This window comes from Oreochromis niloticus, linkage group LG17 (genome assembly GCF_001858045.2).
Source record: "Oreochromis niloticus isolate F11D_XX linkage group LG17, O_niloticus_UMD_NMBU, whole genome shotgun sequence".
NCBI classification, from domain to species: domain Eukaryota; kingdom Metazoa; phylum Chordata; class Actinopteri; order Cichliformes; family Cichlidae; genus Oreochromis; species Oreochromis niloticus.
Window position 1 is genome coordinate 15,287,316 of NC_031981.2, and position 21,112 is coordinate 15,308,427.

A 21,112-nucleotide genomic window follows, 5' to 3' on the forward strand; every position below is an offset into this window, starting at 1 on the left:
GAGCGTTTATTCAGAATTCTCAGATTTGTTGATGAAGGATTAAAATGGCTGTTGGCCAGGAAGATTGCAATCCCCGTCCAAAGCTGCCTATTAGATATTTAAAACCCTTGTGATCTGACAATTTCGTGAATAATTTCCATCGTGTTATAATGCAGCAGATTTGCTAGGAGCCTTCAAATCATTTTCCTACATGATTAGAGAACACTGAAGCACACTTAAGTTTATGCAATGTCTGATCAGACTAAAGGCTTTTCCTATTAGCATAATAAATGAATTAGAGCACCAGAGACAAGGATCATTAGGCAGATTTTCACCACGGGGAAATAATTTGGCCAATGTATTGTCTAACTGTTTGAGACAACAGTGGTGTGTCACCCAGCCTCAGCATGTTTCACCTTCCAGCGTTCCCGAAATCTTTCCATCACTAAAAGCCCTGCTGGTGCCTGGATTCTGCTAAAATTCCCTTCACCTCACCTGTTTTGTTTTGAACGTGGGGGTCCTATGATTTCTCTGCCATCTTCTGTTATGTGATTAGTCAAAACATGACTGACACGGTGCAGACAGTAATGCGTCCGTGCGGCGACGTTGCATAAACACAAGTTGTTATCATGATGCTACATCTTTTCAGCAACACATACTTAGTGTACTAGACACTGTGGCCTCAGGACTCAGGATTTACCCTATTATCACCTGTTCGTGTCTTCCCCTCCCCTTGCGTCTTAAACTAAGGTTATTGCTCATCCACAGTTCAAAAGAAGGTATCTTCTTTATCTTTTTTTTACATGCTTGCCCTTCATGTACTAAAGACACAAGCGGCAGCTGTTATTTCCATGAAGTGTACAAGTCTTCGTTAGATGGATTTTGAAACTGCCTGGGTTCCTGTGAAGAGTTCTGTGTAAAATTTACACACATGACGTGTGCCTGTTAGTGTCCATATGGGTGAGAGTGCTTCAGCACTCTGGGATAATGGTCTCAGAGGGCTGTGGCTGCCATAGAGGGTGCGAACATATAGTGAAGTCAGGCCACAATCATTTACATCAGAAGCAGTCAGAACCATCGTCATTTTCTTTGGTTCTCATGCTGGATGTATATATTATGGATAATGAGGATTATAGGTCTCCTGGGACTGAGTACTGTATAATTTACAAAGTGGTCTATGACACTTTTCTGCCCTTGATACAGCACCACTGTCTTAGGACAGAGAGTTGAAGAAGTGCTGGATTGTGAGCTAAAGCTTATTTAAGTCCTAGCAGAAACTTTAGTTTGATTTTTGGATTCATAGTTACAATTAACAAGCTGTACATTACGCCATCACCAGCCTCCACTCCAAAACAATGACAAAATAAAGACAAAGAAATTCCTGCATCAGTCCCATCCCCAAATGTGTGCGCATGTGTTCAGATGAGAGGTAGTGTCCTGCCGAGAAGCAAGCAGAGTCCTTGATTGCACAGACGGGACATTCTCATTAGAATGGCTATTTTAGAAAATACGGGTGCAGCAATATGATGATTGTGCTCCTGACAGCATTAAGTCCACTGAAATCGCTGCATTTTTTAGGCACGACTTATCTCCAAGATTCCTTGTGAACATTTACGGGGAAAAAATGCACTGCAACACTATAGTCGCCAATAATAAAGACCATATCAGAATGGTTGTTGATTCCTTTCTTTGTTAATATTTTTTTTTGGTTTATTTATTTGTACTATTAACATGATAAAATGGTCTTTACAATTATAAACAGGGAGTGACAGTAATTTATTGAAAATAGAGGTTTAATTTAATTTAAAAAGAAATGTCAGAGATGGAACTGAGGATTGATTTAGGAATTTATGTGAAGATACTGTGCATGCACATCTTTCACTTTATTTAAGTTTTGTGTTCTATTATGTGGATGGATAAAAGTAAGGTAAAAAAAGAGCAGTATCAATCAAGAAGGTGTTGTATTATACAGTGGCGTTGTATTGTACAGGCTCTGTTCAGATGGAAAAACCTCCCAAAGCCTTGCTATGTATGGTCATCGATTACTGAGTTTTGAAGAATCATCCAATACCTGCGTTCTGTGTCTTGAGTTGGAAGGCTTTCTATTGCTCATTCTGTTTCATCTTTGTTTTTGTGCAGTGGCCATGGCTATTAACCATGAAGCTGGAGCCTGATCAGCCAGTCTCTTCCAGTCAAACCAAGCTTCTCTGGTGCTACACTAAACGGACACTCAGAATATGTCAACCGAGCACGAGAAAGCCCAACGGACTGGTTAACACTTGCTGTAAGTACGGATGCGCTCTGACTCTGCAGTGATAGAAAGTTCACTTATTACTCAGACCAAGTCAAACCCCACGAGAGATTAACTCATCCTCAGTTCTGATTTTCAAAACGAATCATTTCCAAATTATGACCCATCTGTTCCACTATTGTAGTGAAATATCTGTCCCACTCTCTAAACTCATACCTGTTTTTTTAATAACCTACATTTTTGTGCGCTGAATTTCTGAGCTAGCTTAATGCACAGACTACCCTTGAAGCATTATTAAAGTGTATATGTGACATATTACCAGAGTTACATATGAGCTCTTGAGCTAAAGAGGAGAGCTCACCGTGTCTTTGTACAGTCACACTGAACCCTTGAGCAAAGACTCAAACTTCAGAGAATCACAGGTAAGTTTTCATTCATGGTACCACGTACTAAACTGACACTGTTTTTGGTAGTATTTATGAAAAAGCAATCGAAATTTAAAGCAGTCCAGTTGAAGTAAAGTTTTTTTTAAAGATACCGGCTCTATATTCTACCATTTATATATCTGTAATCTAATTAAGGTTTAAACCTGATCAGTTCACTTTTCTGGTTTATGACCTTTGACTTTACTGGTTTTGTTTAGTTTCGGTGCTCTTATCAGCTTCATTTCCAGCAGCAACTGATATTTTTTAGAAAAAACTGTATAAATCACACATTAACACTGAACAGCTGACAGAAATGTTTAGCAACGGCTAATATAAAGAGAAATTTAGCAGTTCCCTCGAGAGTTTGAAAGAACGCTGCCAAGTTAATGCTGATTTGTTCATTGTCTGCTCTGTAAACATCTGTTCACTTATAACAACATAAGGCATTACTACGTCTTTTTTATGTTGTTCCCTTGCCTTTTTAGATAAGTGACTGTTACTTAATGCAGATTCATATGAAGAGCTTTGACACCTCTGATCGTGTTAAGACTGCTGCTTCATCGCTTTAGCCAGTTTATTAGTTTTACAGCTGCTAAACCACAAATTTTCAGCTTTGTTGACTTCTCGCAATGCAGTTGACACCTGCTTTTCCTCTGATCAGAGGCTGTAGCAATTGCTTCATCAGTGACACTCATTTAATGCCCTGTGTTTGAAGACCTTTTATAATTGCGTAGCATGTTTTCCCTGTCAGTCTCCCTTAATAAAATATTTGCATATGTGACTAGACAAGAACATGTTTCTGAGGCTGTGCGTCATGTTCAGAAGTTTCAAAACCCATCAGATCAGATGTCAGTCTGCCGTGCCAGATGAGCTCTTCAGACAAAAAGGACACCATGTATAGCTATGTGCAAGTACTTGATATCAACAAGCTCACTTCTCATTCGAGGGCTGCGTGCGGACATTATCAGCAGATGTGGCATCGGCACGTACTCACACATACTCACACCACTGTTTGATGCCGTTCCCCTAACAACACTGTCAAGAGCTCTCCCTCTACATCATAGTGATGCTGTCCAGAAACATATCTCAAATGGAGTTGCGGCTCTTTGAACTGTGATTTTGCGTTGATGTGTGCGTGCACTTGTCTGAGTGACTGCATATCCGTGTCTCTCATTTGCATGAGAGTTTGTCTCTTTGTGCTGGAGTACTTGTGGTTAAGAGTCTGTACAGTCATCCATTTCATATTTGTGTGTATATTTGTTTGCAACAGACACCCAAAGGACTGTCAGGTCAGTTGAGTGTCAAGTGAGCCAAATCCCTGGCACAGATTAACAGGGAAGGGTAGTGCCAGCCTGTGAGGGCAAGAGTAGTGGGAGCAGTCATACCAATTAGGAACCAGCAACCTGACCACCCAGCCCTGCACTTACCCTGCCCGGCTCAGGATAACAGAAGCGACACACTCGCACAGACACATAGGCATGCATGGGGATGTGCTCACTACATGCCCACTTATAAGTTGCTAGCTAATACATATGCAACACTGCGCCAAACACCATCCATTAGCTGCAACGGGGGCTTGAGAGCACTGCTAGAAGTGTCAAATATGCATGAGAGAGTGGAGGTCTGTGTCTCATAATCCCCGAGGCAATTAATACAATCGTTTCCAGGGCCAAGCACCTATGTGCACACATCTAACCGCTCTATGGGCTTGTTGAATTTTTTAGGTAGACTAATTTACAGATATGTTGGCCAGAGGCTAGCTTTTATTGATTGGACCCGTCTGGAAGCCGACGGCAAGCCATACATTGAGAATTCTCTACAGTGATGTATGAGGCTGTGGGGACAACACATTCACACTGTAAAACACTGCTGGAAAACTGTGTTTAAAGATAAAACTTACTTATGCCGTAGCAGTGATTGAGCTGTGATGCAGTGTTTGATTTGCTAAATTGAGTTGAAGTTAAATAGCAGTTTGATTGTTTAATTATGACAGGCTGTGAAATCGTTTTCCGCTGAGACTCAAACCATGTAAAAATCTACACAACACAAACATGACGTTTGTAGACACAACCGTCACAGAGAATTCAATTTCTAATTTATTTTTTTGGTTTCCATCACATTGCCGGTCCTGCAGAGTGTGGCGTCATTTTCAGTGTATTGTAAAGCATTTAATATTACCTCGCTTTTTGTTGTTGCTCCTGCAGATGTTTTAGCCCCCCAGTCAAATATTGATTGAAATGCTCGGCCCAGTACGAGGCGAGGGGAGGGCTGATATTCAGAGGCGTTCAGTTGGTGGGGAAGCATTATTGATTGCACTTAAAGTGACAAGATGGAGGAGGCCCACTTTGACACATTATCCCTATTGCTGCCAACAGACAAAGTGCGGGCCAGAGGAGCAGTGCCGATTGATTTGTGTGATCATGAACGCCCTGAGATCCATGAATCAGTTGTCCAACCTATGCTGCTTAAAAATAAGTCAACAATATTTCATGACAACATTGTAATGTAAGGACTGGCACCCTATTTGATTTAAGAAGGCAAGCAAATACCGCGGTAATGAATGATCTTCATGCACATTCTGACAAGCCGAAAAGTCCTCACACCTCTGGCAATAATACCTAGTGTGTAGAGCTGGTTTGAGAAGGCAGGTATTGTGGGCAGCTGGTTCAGGCATCTATGGGATTTTGTTGTGCATAATTCACTGGTGAGGCATGAAGCTGATATAGCCTCTCCCAGTCTTATGATCATCCATCAGGTAAAATTGCTTTCTTCTAACATTAGGCTGTCAACGAGAAATAACAAATGTAGCCATGCAGAGCAACACATGATTACAGGGTAATAATGCCCCGAGGTCAGAGGAATGTGACCTCATTCAGAGTAGTTTGTTGAGGGAAGCAAGAGAAATACTAGTCAAATTAGATGAAAAGTCACCAGGGAATGGCTCATCTTGCTTTGAGGTAACTGCTGTCAGGAGGCCCACTAGTTTTTTAAAATCACTGTAACAGCTTGTTTCATATAATTAAAAAAACATCAATTTTTGACTACGTGCTTAAAGAAAGTAGTCGAGCAAATATGAGCTTTGACCACCGCTCCAAAACATCTCCTGCCAGTAGCAGAGGGCTATTTTGAGCCACATCTTTGCTCTGATTGATATTGTGTAAATCCATCACTATAATCTTCCAGGAAATTGCACAGGCATTTCCAGAGGTCTAATCGAGATATGGGTTCGCTGTCAGATTGAGTAGGAGTAAGAATAAAGAGGAAAATTAAGGAGAGGCGAGACAGATGGAATGAAGGCGTATATATTCAAGTTGCACATTTTTAAAAGTAAAATATAAAGAGATGCTTGGGAGGGTTGTGATAGGTTTGAGGAGAAGGGGAAATTAATAGGTAAACAAGATATAGCAATTTAAAGGAGGGAAAAGGGGGGAAAAAATGTTTGACACGCTTCAGTGATCGCAGATTCTTCCATCCCAATGTGCCTCTTCCTCTGTGTCGCCTGCAGGTCTCTGGTTTCCATGTGCTGCATAACCAATTACCCATGACAATAAGATAAGGAAAGCCAGCTGCAAATGATTAACATGCACTAAACAAACACCTATTGGATTCATAAGACAAAATTTGGATGCATGTAAAAAAAAAACCCCAAAAAAACAAAACAACCATGTTTAGGCATATATAAAACTTCATATATATACATTTTCCCTCAACAAATTGATTTAAATAAACAAATATAAGAGCCGCAATGAACTGCAGGACAAGCATAATGCATGTAATTTTTCTGTACTCACAACACAGTGTAATGACAGGAGGCTCTGCACAAGCAAACACCATGACATCACGGCAAGCGCGTTCATGTGTGAGCTTAACTAAACTATAAGGTCTAGATGGTGTTCTTCTTTGCAGAGAAGAGCTTAAAGGGCTTTTTAATGAACAAACTTTATTGCAGTGGCATTTGATGTCACAGCAAGGTGAAGAATATGCTGTGTTCCTTACAAAGAAATTTAATGACATGGAATCTGTGCACCCATAATATTGTTAACGTGAAACCAAAGTGAGATTTTCCTTACGCTGGTTTCCAATCAAGAGTTACATCAAATGAAGGAAGAACAACCGTGGTGCAATTCACAGACTTTGCATAAAAAAGTCCTTCACCCTGAAGAACTAGAGTTCAGTTCATGTCCTCTATTACCATAGAAAAACTGAAACAAGTGGCTGAGAGGCACGTTCCTACTTGATAAGTTAGATGTGACAGCAGACTCTGCTCCGCCCCGGGTAGTTTAGTCCGTGCTTGTGAACAAATACTGCAACGATGTGCAAATGTATTCTTATAACAACTTTACACTGTTTAAAATTCCACCTTTGATTCATTTTATTTGTTACCTACAGTTTTTTTTTCTCTCATCTGCTAATCAAAACGCAGGGGGGCTTTGGGGAATTTATGTGCATATATACATCTTTAATATTACCAGTATGAATTTCTCTGACATGGTAATATATTTTAATCATCTTAGGATTTTAGTGATTCAAATGAGCAGGTTTTCCAGCTGGGTGGGATTAGCAAATGTGCAGAGTGCTTAAACTGTGTGCAGGATTGTGCCATTGTCTGTGCAAGTGCTAGTATACTTTATTTTGTGTGTAAATACTTGTGTGAATAAGCATCTGACCCTGTGTGGTTCATTTCCCCTGTTGGTTTTAATTAGGTTGTAAATGTCAACATATAAACTGTTCTCTTCCGCCATGTGAAGCACGTGTGCAGTGCTCGCCGTTTGCTTTGCTAGACGAAGGGCTGCTGTTCGTCTTTTGTCGCACGTTAACTTGAGCAATTAGAGAATGTGAATGACTCGAAGCTAAGGCCAAGAATAGCTACCTGAGGCGTCTCTCACTTCCTGACCTCCATTCCTCTCAACATGCATTACAACAGAAGCGGGGGATACGTGTCCTGGCAACCACCAATTATTAAAGCCACATGTCATTCACATGAGGGTTATTACTTGATCAAGTCCCTGAGAATAATGAGATACAGAAATCAGTAACTATAGCAGCAGAAAAAGAGAAATGATAAGATTCCAATAAGAGTTCCAAGAATTCCGACTATTTTTAAACAGATTTAATTGAGCTCTTGTAAATGAACCACATCTATGAATAGCTACATTATTGACAGTGTGGTCTTGGCCACCTGGGAATTTGATCCCAAGCCCAGTGTGTGGCTTAATGAGCCACGGTGAAAAAAATAGCTTCAAACGTACCTTTACACATATGAAGGAAATTACATCACAGGTAAAACGCTTGCAGTTAAAATTGATTTTTGTCAGACACTAAAATTTTTTACAATGTAATTACCTTTTACAGTGACCCTTGGGAATTTCTTGCAAGAAAGTGTTATTTTTTAATTATTTTTATAACGTGAACTTTAGATTTGGTAATAACTGATTCAAGAGGAATGGCTTATTGCAACAAAGGTTAGATATCAGCTTGCAATAGACTTATGCTGCTGTATTAACAGCCCGATATCAAAGCGTGTAGTAGACACAACGTGTCCAGTGTCAAATGTACACGCATGCAGAAGTTCTAATACCAGCAGGGGGAGATAATACATTTAAAGCCAAGAAGTCGCTAAGTATGAAGTACATTCCAGGGTCTTTCTGTGTCAGAAACAATTAAGTTATCTGACTAATATGCATTTATATGTAAATGTGTTAATAATGTCTCTTTTAGCTCTTTCCTGTAACTATTTTCACATCGGCTTGAAATAAATCATCTCCCTCTGATGGTACTGCAGCTTACTGCAACTTCTGCATGCATGTACATTTTTACACTTTGGAGAGAAAAGGCGTGAAATGGACACGGTGCACCGGCATGTCTACTACACAGTTTGCTGTGATATTGGCATGTTAAATGCTGGCAGTGGTGTCAGCCAATTGCATAGGCTGTAGAGCCTACATGGATTTAACACAGAAGTCTAAGTCTTTGTGGAATCCCCCAGTGGTGAAAGATGGTGTGCTTTATTATTTAAGCTCAGTCAACACATCTTGAATTTCAAGCTGATATCTCACAGTTAGAGTTATTATAAATTTTTGAAAGTGACATTTTTTCTAATAAAAAGTAATTGGCTCATAAAATGGGACAGACTGAAATTTCCCTATCAAGTTAAGATCAGCAAAATCCAGAAATAAGCCTCAGTTTTAGGATAGCTGTTCCAGTGATTTCTGATGAGATGCTGAAATTAGATTATTAGAAATAAGACATGAAAATAGCGGTCAAGTCATTATCTTAAATATTACAGCATCATCTATGTGCTCAGTAACTAAAGTTTCGGGGGGCAAAGTCACAGAGAGGAATTTAAGGCTGTGTTAAAAAGTTTCATGTTTCCAGGTGTTGCTGTTCTTGCTTCACAAATACTTCACAGAAGAAAAAGGGAAAAAAAGAAATAAGATGTATGGTTGCCAGAGCTTTACTGCTTGAAATTATATATGTATTATTCATCAGTGATCATAAATCAATTCATGGGGCTTGTTTTGGGAGTATGAATAATGCATTCTATATAGATTTTGTCTTAGTATGCTGAAGATCACATCAGGAGAGATATCAGTATGGACATGAGAATGGCTGATTAGTCGAAGTTATTCCAATCTGGGACACAATCGAAATCTAGGAGCAAGAGGTTAATCACATAGAAAAGAATTGTATTCTTTGGAATGATCAGGGTTGTATAAGGCAAGTGATGAAAACTATCTGTGCTCTGTGCCCCCTGGGTTATGCAAATGGACCTCCTCTTTCAGTAGTAAATTGATGTGTAATGTTGGTCTACTGGACTCATTATGCCGAAAATACAAACTGCCTGTCAGTGTATGTCTTTTTGTCACAGCTTCTTCACTGATTTAAGGCCAGTCAATTAGGAAAGTAAAATAAATGTGACTATTAAACTGTTTTTTAAAACCCTGGCTTACATTTAGCAATAATTTCTACACGCTGACCATGCATTAAAATTAACATGTTTGAAATGAGGAAAAAGTCCATCCATCGATGTCTGGGTATCCTTGACAGGTCACCAGTGAATTCAAATTCAAATTTTATTTGTCACACACACACAACCATACACAGTATGACATGGGGTGAAATGCTTGTAGCTGTGCAATGCCCGACCATTAAATGACAGTTGTTTTACAGTATTTACAATTTACAGGTTTACAATTTACAGGTTACTACAAAAATTTACAAATTAACTTAGAAATTTACAGTAAAAAATGTGCAAATAGCAGAAAGAGATTATAAAGATTATATATTATACGAAGTATGCATAAAGAAAACCAGAGTGCGTGTGGTGATGTGATGTGTGTGGGAGAGTCCAGTCCTACACCTGGTTCAGGGCCCAAATAGCCTGGGGGAAGAAGCTCCTCCTCATTCTCTCTGTTTTGGCCTTAAGGGAGCGGAAGCGTTTCCCAGACCTTAACAGTGAGAAGAGTCCATTGTTGGGATGGGAGAGGTCCATCATAATCTTCCTAGCTTTGGACTTGCACCGCTTGGTGGAGATGGACAGCAGGTCAGGGAGCTCTGATTGAATGATGCGTTCGGCCGAGCGCACCACTCTTTGCAGATCTCGTCTGTCCTGCTTGGTGCTTTTCCCAAACCAGGTGCAGATGTTTGCCGTCAGGACGCGCTCGATGGTGCAGGAGTAAAAGTTCTTGAGCGCCCTCAGTGGCAGATGGAAGTCTCTAAGTCTTCTGAGGAAGAAGAGACGCTGACGGGCTTTCTTAACCAGGGTGTTGATGTGACAGGACCATGACAGGTCCTGAGTGATGTGGACACCCAGGTATCGGAAACTGTCCACTCTCTCCACTGGCGTGCCACTGATGATGAGGGGCTTGTAATTCCTCAACTGCTTTGTAGTGAAGTCCACGATCGGCTCCTTAGTCTTGCTGACATTTAGGAGGAGGTTATTCTCCTGGCACCAGTTCTCCAGGTTCCTAATCTCCTCCAGGTAGGCCGTCTCGATGTTGTCTTAGATCAGGCCCACAACAACAGTGTCGTCAGCAAACTTGACAATGGAGGTGGTGTCTGATGTGGCTACACAGTCGTAAGTGTACAGTGAGTACAGCAGGGGGCTTAAAACACAGTCCTGAGGCACTCCAGTGCTGAGTGAGATGGAGGGGGAGACTTGTTTACCCACCCTCACTGATTGGGGTCTGTCTGTGAGGAAGTTGAGGATCCACTGACACAGTGATGAGCTGAGTCCTAGATCCGTCAACTTGGTGAAAAGCTTAGAGGGCTTAGAGGTCAATTATACATCCATAACCAGATATGACCAGATATGAATCATACTACTACTGTCCTTCCTACTTAACTGACTAAATGGACAATATGATGATATGAAATACCATACCATACAGAAGTACTGGAACACTAAGTGGTATTATCTCAAAACCTTGCATATCCCCCATTGACTTTGAATGCAACTGAATGCTATTTTTATTTTATTTTGTTTTCAAATGCGCTTAGCTATACAGTACATACTTACCAGTCATTTTCATTTCTAAAATGTCCTGGTAATAACTGACACACACCTCAGAAAAAGCCGTGTGAATTTCAAATATTCACAGAAAGGGAGTCGTGTCCTCACCAGATAGCAAACAGGGAAAGACATTAGCATTGTATCAGTCTATGCAGCATTCTTCTAGTACTTTAATGACAAAAGATATTATGTTTATACAGCATCTTTCTGCAGGGGGGTCAAGAGCCATCATAAAAGGCGGGTTATAATCTGAACATTAGCAGTGGGAACACATTAGGAGCTGCTTTCTCAGAACATTATCATCCATCATGGCCATTATTAAAACAGATGATCTCATAAAAGACAAAGATGTACCTCTCAGTGCACGTATATTACACTGTATGCTGTATGTATCTTAAAGAATCATACACTATTTTATTTTAAGCCATTTCTAATATGCTCCAAATCAGTGACAGGAATGTTCTGAGGCAGCGGAATTTGCATACATGTTACAGCCACTCAGTGTGAGGCCAACATAAAAAATGCAATTTTCTGCATGAATTCTCACTCTTCAAGATGTCAGCTGTGCAAAGGAGAGGGTGCATAGCACCTGTAATTGCATTGCTGCTGACATTTCTCATGATTTCAACTCCCAGTGCAAAAGGTTTAAATTTGTTATTGAAAAGGGTCAAACTTCAGTTAAAGAAATACTTCACAATGAACTTTTTCAGTCATCCCTAACGGCCTGGTGTGCTAGACAATAAAATGCCCTTTCACTATTAAAAAATAGCCTCCAAAAGAGCCTGAAAGACAGTGACATTTTACGACTGAGTTAAATGTAAACAAGGGAGGAAAAAAAATTAAAAGGCGCTCATTAGGTCTGTTGCCTCACAACAACCTGCTGGTTAACTGAGGGATTAAGTATGTGTGGTATTTGTGGCTTTGTCCCACACTCAAAACAGATAACAGTTAGGTAAAGATCATCTAAAGTGACCAGAGGATGCAAGTGTGAATGTCTCTCTGACTGTGTTAGCCTTGTGATGGAGGGGTGGCTGTACCTCAGGAGGTAGAGCAGGTCAGCTGCTGATTGGAAGGTTGGTGGTTCGATCCCTGGCTCCCCCAGTTTACATGCCAAATATCCTTGGGCAAGATACTAACCCCGACTTGCTCTCTATGAATGTGTATGAATGATAGAAAGCACTCATCATATAGATAATAGTGCTTGTGTGTATGGGGTGAATGTGGCGTGTTTGAGTAGGAGAGTAGAAAAGCGCTATATAAGAACCAGTCCATTTACCATGAAATGGTAACCCATCTAGGATATCCAGATGAGATAGACTGAGATGACCTTACTGTTAAGAAGATGGATGGATGAAAGTCAAAAAAGCCTTAAAACCTTCTTTTAAACGCATCTACATTCACTGTAAGACCTCTGGTACCACCAAATGGCACTCTGTCACAGTAAAAGAGTGTAAACATGGGAAAAAAGAACTTGATAGAAGAATGTGCATACAATTACTTTGCACAGTGTATTTCAATTATAAGCTATGATAACATGTGAATCATCCAGTGCTACCGTGGTGCTACTGATAGATGAAATCCCATGAACTCATTTCATGTAAAATAAGTTTTAAAAAAGTAAATCTCTTGTGTAAAATCCATACACATCTCCTCTTTATAAAATGTTCTGCTGCAATGACAAAATAATAAAGGAAAGAATGGAGTTCAACCAAGAGCAGCCACAAAACATCCGTTATATTTGATAGCAGAGAGAAAATGAAGGGAATTGTTCCAGGGTCACATCTGGCTCCCTCCTATTTTGTATCCAGATATTCATCCATCTGAAAAATTTAAGTCCTCTAAAGGGTTTTATGATCGACGGCAGGGGTTACTCTCCGAGGCTGAATTAAGGTCTTACATCACTGACAGATTTTTCTTAAAATCTTGCTCTCCATATCAGACCTTTGGCTGTCCACGTTAGATCGATGCTTTGACATGAATATAGACCGGAGAGATTGAGCAGCCAGTGTCCAAAATGCTCAATTTATGGCAGCCTTGGCTCCTGTGATAGTTTCGATTCAGTACATCAGTAACACTCAGTAATTTCTAAAACAGAATGAATGAGTGGTCAGTAGGGAGTCTAGCAAGAGAGAAAACGAACTCAGCCACAAGAAGCTCTCTCCCCTTGATCTGCAGCATTGTCTATGATGAGATTATTCTTGACACAGACACACAGTAAATGTAACTTTCTATCCTTCTCATCTTTGCTCTTTTCAACAGGGCAAGTTCTAAGAGCACTTCAGCGATACATTTAGCACAATAAAACTGTAATGAAGATGCTGAAGTACAAGACTTTTAATGTGTTGCTTTTTTGATTTTCATTGCATGGTCTCTGCAATTTTCATATGCCCTTTTAACATGACAGGGCCCTCTAGCAGTCTGATGTTGGCACCCAGCACCGCCTGGATTTAAATCTGCAGCCAGAGAACCCAAGCAGGACAATGACCAGATTTGGGCAGGAAGAAAGGGTGCATGTCTCAGTCCTGAATGTGAGGTGTCAGGATTTGATTAATGTCCAACATCATTGCACATTTCGACTCGGGCAGACTGATAAACTGAGATAAATTGCTGATGGATGGCCACCTTCCTCAAAGATAAGGCTCATTTCTTTTCCTGGGATATAGGAAATGCAGAAAGTATAGGTTCCTATTTTGACATTAAAGACCTTTTATTGTATCACACTGGTGATCTTATTACCCATTGGTCACTGCAGCAAGATGGCCTTTACTCAGTGTACACTTTCAATAAATACTTGATGGCTGGACGAGTTGACGTGTTGCTGTTTTGAGAAACAGAATTTGAATTTTTTGGGAAAATGAGGAAAATGGCGAGATTTAAAATATTAAAGCACATCAGATAGGTCAGCTAAGTGCCAGCCTAGTTTGCATAAATGCCTCAAACGTGCCACGAGGGCACATAAATGAGTAATTAGTTTGTTTGTGTCATTTAAAACATTCATTTAACATTTAGCTGTCGGAATTCATTCTTCTTCTTTATAACATTGTCAGAGTATAGCCTCCCCTCCCACAAATTTAGCAGCGAGGCAAGGATGTGAATGTGTATCATGGCTCAGTTTGAAGACCCAAGATGCAAATCTTTCTCAGGACTGAAAGCTTAGACATATGTCATCTAAATCAGACATCAATGGCATCATACTCATAACATAATCAATACTTTAGATGGATGATGATTAGGACAGCCTGATTATATCGACATGTGATCAGTTATATGTGCACAGGGTTCATGTAGTTGAGGGATGCAGAAACATAAATTGTTTATGCTGACATAGTAATTTCTAGACCAATCACATGGCCCCTGGGAAAAAATATGTCGCAATAGGAGAATTATCAGCTTCTGCTATTAAACAACAGAAACAACAATAATACTATATTATAGGTGTCACTTTCATGTGCCCAGTCTCAAATTGTATCCACTGCAAATTTCTCTCAGGATAACATAATGTTGTTTTCATTAACTTTAAAGGCATGCCCCTTAAGAAGATTTAGCATATTTTCCAGGTATCTATCTGAAGTGAAGCTGAAAATGAAATGTCAACATTTCTGTGATTAAAAAAAAAAAAAAAAACAGGCTGGATGTTTGGGGCGAGGGAAGAGAGATAGGACAAAAGATTTTATTTAATTTATTTAATGGCTCTCAGACAAATTGTAGAATTTAAAAAAATGATAAAGAGACCATCTTTAGAACTAACAGCTTTAAAAATATTATACATTTCTCAAGTGGACACAACTAATTGTAAATTAAAGTATAAGATAGGATAGAGCATCTGTTTAGTCTGTCTAAAGAACAGTCTTCATTAAGAAGATTTGCTATCAAATTAAGTAACCCCCCTGTTGTAAACCCCAGTATGTATATTTTGAACTGGGTGGGAGGGTATGGCTCACTGGAGTTCACCTTTGCTAATCTCTGTTGTACACCTTCCTCGGCTCTTAACTGTAAATTATGAGCTACATTCAGCACGGTTGATTTGGCGACTCTGCTAATCGCATTAGGTAATCCCACTACTGCATGGCAGCAACAGGACATTGTTCAAAAACTTTTTCTAAGATGCTTAGGCTGGCAGTGAGCCAGATATTATTCAACCACTCTAGTATGCAGCTTTTCTGCTATTGAATGTCAGTTCACCTTGATCTGGTATGAGGGCGTTGTCAGCAAGATTCACAATGTGAAGCCATTTTCTGACAATTTTTCAAAATATTTTTTCCTTTTTTTATTATTAGTAATATATATTATTAATTAGATTCATAATGGTATGAAAACAAGTGATGGATACTAATTATGGAACGGAATGACTCGAGAACAACTACTTATGCACAATGGCAAATCTGGTGTCATGACTTCTATAAACACTCTTGCTGATAGGCCAAGAGTTCAGCATATTTTTTATCCTCCTTTTCTAGTAGTGGTTTCGACACTGTATGCTTGTCTGTATCAACTGCATTTCCTCAGTTTTAGTGTTTTCCTTTTTTCTCCCTTCAGGACAAATTTGTAGTATCAGAACTCGGAAACAGTTGTGAGCAGGTCCATAAAGTACTGCGTTCTTCCATTTTATTTTTACCAACTGGGTTTCAGGCTTCAAGTGTAACATGATATAACATAATATAAATCTTCTAAATAAACCCTAAGGTGTTGCCAAGGCACCTGGGACACCGAGCATGTCCCAGGTGTGCCACGATGCCTCCTATCAGTTAGAAATAACAGAAAAACCTTAACTGACTCCTTTCGATGTAGAAGTGTAGCAGCTCTGTTCTGAGCTTCCCCCAAATGACTGAGCTCTTTACAGCTCTTTAAAGATTTCTGATGCTTGTATCCACAATCTCTTTCTTTCTGTCATGACTCAAAGTTTGAGACGATAGGGGAGTGTGGGAAATGGACAACTTTTCTTTTGCATTTAATGGTCTCTTTGCCACAACAGACCAGTTCAGCAGGCACTTCACCCATTTCCGCCTGCGCTGGAGGTCTTTGCTCGAAGAAAATAACAGGACTATGTCATATGCAAAAGGAAGAGTGTTGTTATCCTGAGAAAATTGAACCCAGAAGACTTGGCCACTTTTTTTCTGCCATTTTCCATCCATAAAATTTCTGAACAGAGTCAGTGTCAAAGGGAAGCTCTGTCCAACACTTATGAGTCTAAGCTATTGTTAGCTGTGCTCTCACTATGGTTGTACAGTGACTGAGAGACTCAGTTAACTGTTTCAGAAGGTCAGCATAGTTGCTGCGGAGCTGTACAGTGAATGCAGGCACTTCATCACGTATACCTCTGACTCATTAAACAGTCTTCTGATAAGCCAGAGGAGCATATTGAGCAGGAAAATTGGAACGAATGAATGCTACACCAAATGTCACTGGAGGTCCTTCCTGTCTGTGGTCATTATATAATTCCCAGTCTTTCTGCTGAATTTGTATAATTTTATAGTTTATACAGTCTTGGGCAACTATTAAAAAGCAATTTCCCCGAAGGATTGATATGCTTGTTCTGATTCTGATTTTGATACTATAGCTGTCTATGTGGTGAATAATTCAAATGACAGACTGATGGGTGACTTTAATCATTCTTTGGTTGTCAAATGAGTATCAGAGGCCACAGACAGAATCATAACACCATAACCAGCACATAATTACAAATTATAGTCCTGAATGGAACTGTAAAATTGCCTTCTGTCTGTGACAAAATGGTGCCAAAGGGAGTGAAATGTTATTAGAAGTAATATATCATTTTACATGTTTTTTCCTTTTTTTCTTTTTGACCTAGCAGCTGAGATGGAACATTCACTAAAGGACTTAACACTGTTATATTTTAATTATGTTTTTTTTAATATAAAATCAAAGACTTCCAGGTCATAGATTTAGAATACGTTATGACCTGTTTATTTTTAGTTATCCTCACACTTTTCTGGTCAGTTTCCCTTCTCTGTGATTGTCTGTCCCATCTTTATGCTTGTTTCCCTTTTTCCTATTCATATGTATTTATCTGTTATCTGTTGGGTCATGCACTGCCCCATTGTTTTTTCACTTTTCATTTGACCCCCAGCTATCTGCTGTACATTTTGTGGTTATGGTTCTAAAAGTTCAACTAAAAAATGACAGTTTTTACTTCACCTCCAAAATGTGAATCCTAATCTGAAAAAAAAAAAAAAATCTACCCCTCATTTATTTATATTTTTGTTCCAAAAAGTCAGACTTCCTTTTACTTTTTACTAGTCCTGACTTTTTGATGATCTTTGGACATTGGCTGCTTTTTCACTGATTTTCAGAAGATGCATTATTTTTTTTAATTAAGCCACTTAACTATGGCCTATGAATGATTCAAACACAAATAAGACACTAAATTCAAGATATGGACAAGTTTGACAGGAATAGTTTAAATAAACCTCATTTGAGCAGTTTGGACATGTCATCAGTGAAGAACCATGGGTAATCGGGGATTTCAGCTTTTTGATCTTCAGCCACCCTGACCTGGGTGACCCAGATAGGTTTGATCAGGGCCTGACTTCTGTCTAAGCAGTGTGCTCTGGAAACCTCAGCTGTTTCCCCCAGGTCCACCTGTAGTTGCCAATCATGAGCGGGAGTTAGCAAGTCTATAGAGTTCTTCAGCTGGTTTGGAGGCTTCAAATCTGTCTGGATGATGACGTGAGCTATTGAATGCGCAACAGTGTATTCCCCCTCTACCGGGGCTTTGGGGTAGCAGCTCAAAATATGCTCCAAAGACCTGGTAGCCTGAAACAGATACGAAAGTTGGAAGAGCTTGGGAGAAAATTTGTACATGGACTGGATCAGAAATTAGAGTGTTGCCTTTTCCCAATTCCAGATCATTGTCTAGGACTAGGTAATCTTTCAATGTCCCTTACATTCTTCTTTAGAAGCCAAGCAACTGCTTGGGAAGATAAAATCCAGTAAAGACCTAACACAGGACCTAAGAGATGTATCTAGTCCTTCAGTTGATCTGTCTACTGTTCACTGAAGGCTCATCAGGAATGGTCCCAAAGGAAGGATGGAAGTCGAGCCAGAAAAATCAATGGCAACAGTTCATAAGGGTTAAAATTGTGTTCAAATCCTTGTCAATATGTGCTGAAGAGATCAGGAGTGTCTGCAACATTGAGTGTCTACAGCCATCTGTAAAATTCACTTTTTTGTCTTTTAAGTGTATTCCCTTTCATGTTTACACAATTCAATATATTGCTGCCACTATTTTCCATTTTCCTAGCAAAATGTAAAGAAACAAGTGGCGGTTTGAGAGTTGCATAGTGTTGTACAGAAGTGATTATCTAGTTAATGTCCATTCAAGTCTATTGGAAAGAAATCCCACATGGCTCAAAGTATTAACTGTTTAAAAAATTTAACTTTCCTAGAACTTTATTTCAAACAGTCACCACAATATGTAAATACCATACTTGCACGCCAATTAGTTTCAATGCTTAGCAGTTAAATATGCACTTCTGAACTGTTGGCAGTTACATCACTGAAATCTGTAGTAAGGAAAACCATGGATGACGGAAGCTGGCAAAGGAAAATGGCTTTGAGGAGCTCTCTGCTTAGAGTGTGCAGTGACCCATTACTGAAGTCTGGCCTCTCTGCCTGCTCAATACAGCCTCCCAGTCTTTCATGCACAATGCTTTTGCTTATATTACTGAAGGGGTCATTGATAACGTTCTTGACTGTTTCTGCGAGCTGCCTAGCGCCCACGGACCATGTGATTGTTCATTTCAATACTCATACTAACACACAAAGAGGGATTTGATGTGCATAATGGACCATCTACACATACTCTGGCTCATATCAAGACGGTTCTCGTTCTCTAAGAACATCTCTCCATATACACAAGAGGATGACAACCTCCAGCCTTCGATGCAGCTGCTAATCTCAGGCCATAAATCAAAATTGGCAAAGCCACTCCCTCGCAGCCTCTGCTCCATAAAGGCAGCATAGCCGAGTGTAGCATATTGATGCCAGCCCCTGGAGTCTAGCTGCAGTGATCCAGCTGGACTGATGCCTGGCAGTGCCTCTGCTTGCTTCCTGCCATAGCAGCCACACAGCGCTTTGCAGTGGTTTATCAAACCCAGTGTGTCATGAAAGCATGACAGCGTGAGGCCTGAAGATTAAAACCACTCAGCGCTTCGTCATTTGAAGATGAAACACACAACACCCTATAAAAATAGATTTGACAAAAGTCACAAGTCTGGGTCACAGCCAGATAGAATTATCGTTTCCCTTCCATTCGTCTGTGCAGGGGGAAAAAACTGGACCCTAATCCAAATTTTTTGAGTTTGGCCCCATTCGTGAACTTCCCATTTCAACAATGATACTCGAATGCTGAAAGTAGTACATTCAGACAGTTATCCTCATGCACTTAAGTGAACAGTTTCAATAGAACATTACTTTTCTAAACCAGAAAGAAGCAGCAGAAGTGAAGTTATTATGCAACCAACCAGCAATTTGTTCAGCGAATACTACCCTTTTAGCTTCTGTGTGGTGGCAAACTCCTACAAGTCCTGCCAGCTCATATGGGAGTAAACAGATCAATATGTTCACCTGAGAGATGGATGCTCACCTCCTCTAAGCAGAGGTTATCAGGCAAATTCTACAAATCCCTTCTTTCAGCAGCAGCCTAATGACACTAATGGGCGGCAATGCTCTCAGAGACCCTTTATTACACTGATTAAGCCAACAACCTCAAATATAATGTCCTAATCTGATTAGGAGATGGACACAGCTGAGCAGAAGAGAGACAGACTAGACAGCAAGAGGGAGCAGACTAATCGAGATGGGTTTTTATTGTTCATGAATATAAAAGGCGAAATTACACAGAACTGGATGTCTGCTAATTTTTATATATGTGCTAAAATATAATCTGTATAGTCATGCAAAGTGTTCCTGAAAAGTCTGCCCTTTTGAAGTGCTATGTTGACACTAATAGTCAACTGTCTGCAAGTAGCAAGGAGCAGGGAGTCCTATTGGTAACCAAATGCCCAGATGCTTGGACATCTTATAGAGCTTAATGGAGCATGAGATCATCTGCGAAAAATGCTGAACAACTAAAGCGGCGGAAACCTTGCTATAGCTAGAAATTCTAAAGCAAGCAACAGCATAGAATCTCGTCTTTTTCATTTTAAATTATATGTTAAAAACAAAAAAGGTTATTCCCATCCATTATCCATTTGGCCACAAAAAGTATTATTTTATGTGAAAATCTGTTCCCAGGCTGGATGTTTTGCTCTGACTTGCTAGTTAGGTTTAAAATAAAATGTTTCAGAAAAAGATTCAGCTTTGGGTAATATATGCCCCTTTACAACATCATCCCTGTGCACTGAAAAAACCTGATGCATGTGGTTACATTCTTGGGTTACTTCACGCTTAACAAAAATAGACATTATGTCTTCAGAGTCTTTCAAATGAGAAAATAATGCACCTTAAGCTGGGAATTTATCATGTGATCCAGGCCAACCAAAATCAATCACTTCCTTCGAGATGGAACCTGCAGTGATGGATACCACCCCCCGGCTCGTTGCGAGACAAGAGTGCCACTTTGGGAGAGCGTGTGTGTATGTGTAGACCTCACTTCATTTAGCACCGCACCACAGGGGAGCCAGGGGAAATCACACAGAGACACGAGAGAGAATAAACAAACAAATCAAAAGCATTAAACCAAGCAAACACAACATAGGAGGCTTTTTTAAGGACTGTTAAACCGCCATTATCCAAATCAAAATTCAATGACTTCTTTGATACTCCTATCACCATAGGGAGGTATGCAAAGCGCAGGTTTCAGACCAGAGTAACCGTACCTAAAAATACCAGCCCTAATCTTCATTCTTTTCTCCTTCAACCTCTGAGCATATTTATAGTGAAAGAAGAAAATGTGTTGCTGTCTTTTACCCAAAATAGAATTCG

The 21,112-nt window shown here is 39.8% G+C and overlaps 1 protein-coding gene across 3 annotated transcripts in view; it reads left to right on the forward strand.

Annotated features, from left to right (window-relative positions):
* Positions 1 to 21,112, forward strand: part of chrm2a (cholinergic receptor, muscarinic 2a) — a 94,422-nt gene that overhangs the window by 32,768 nt on the left and 40,542 nt on the right. For all 3 annotated transcript variants that reach the window (XM_013275588.3, XM_025899317.1, XM_025899318.1), the window contains exon 2: positions 2,119 to 2,263. The gene's annotated coding sequence lies outside the window, so the exon portion shown is untranslated. The remainder of the gene's footprint in view (positions 1 to 2,118; positions 2,264 to 21,112) is intronic.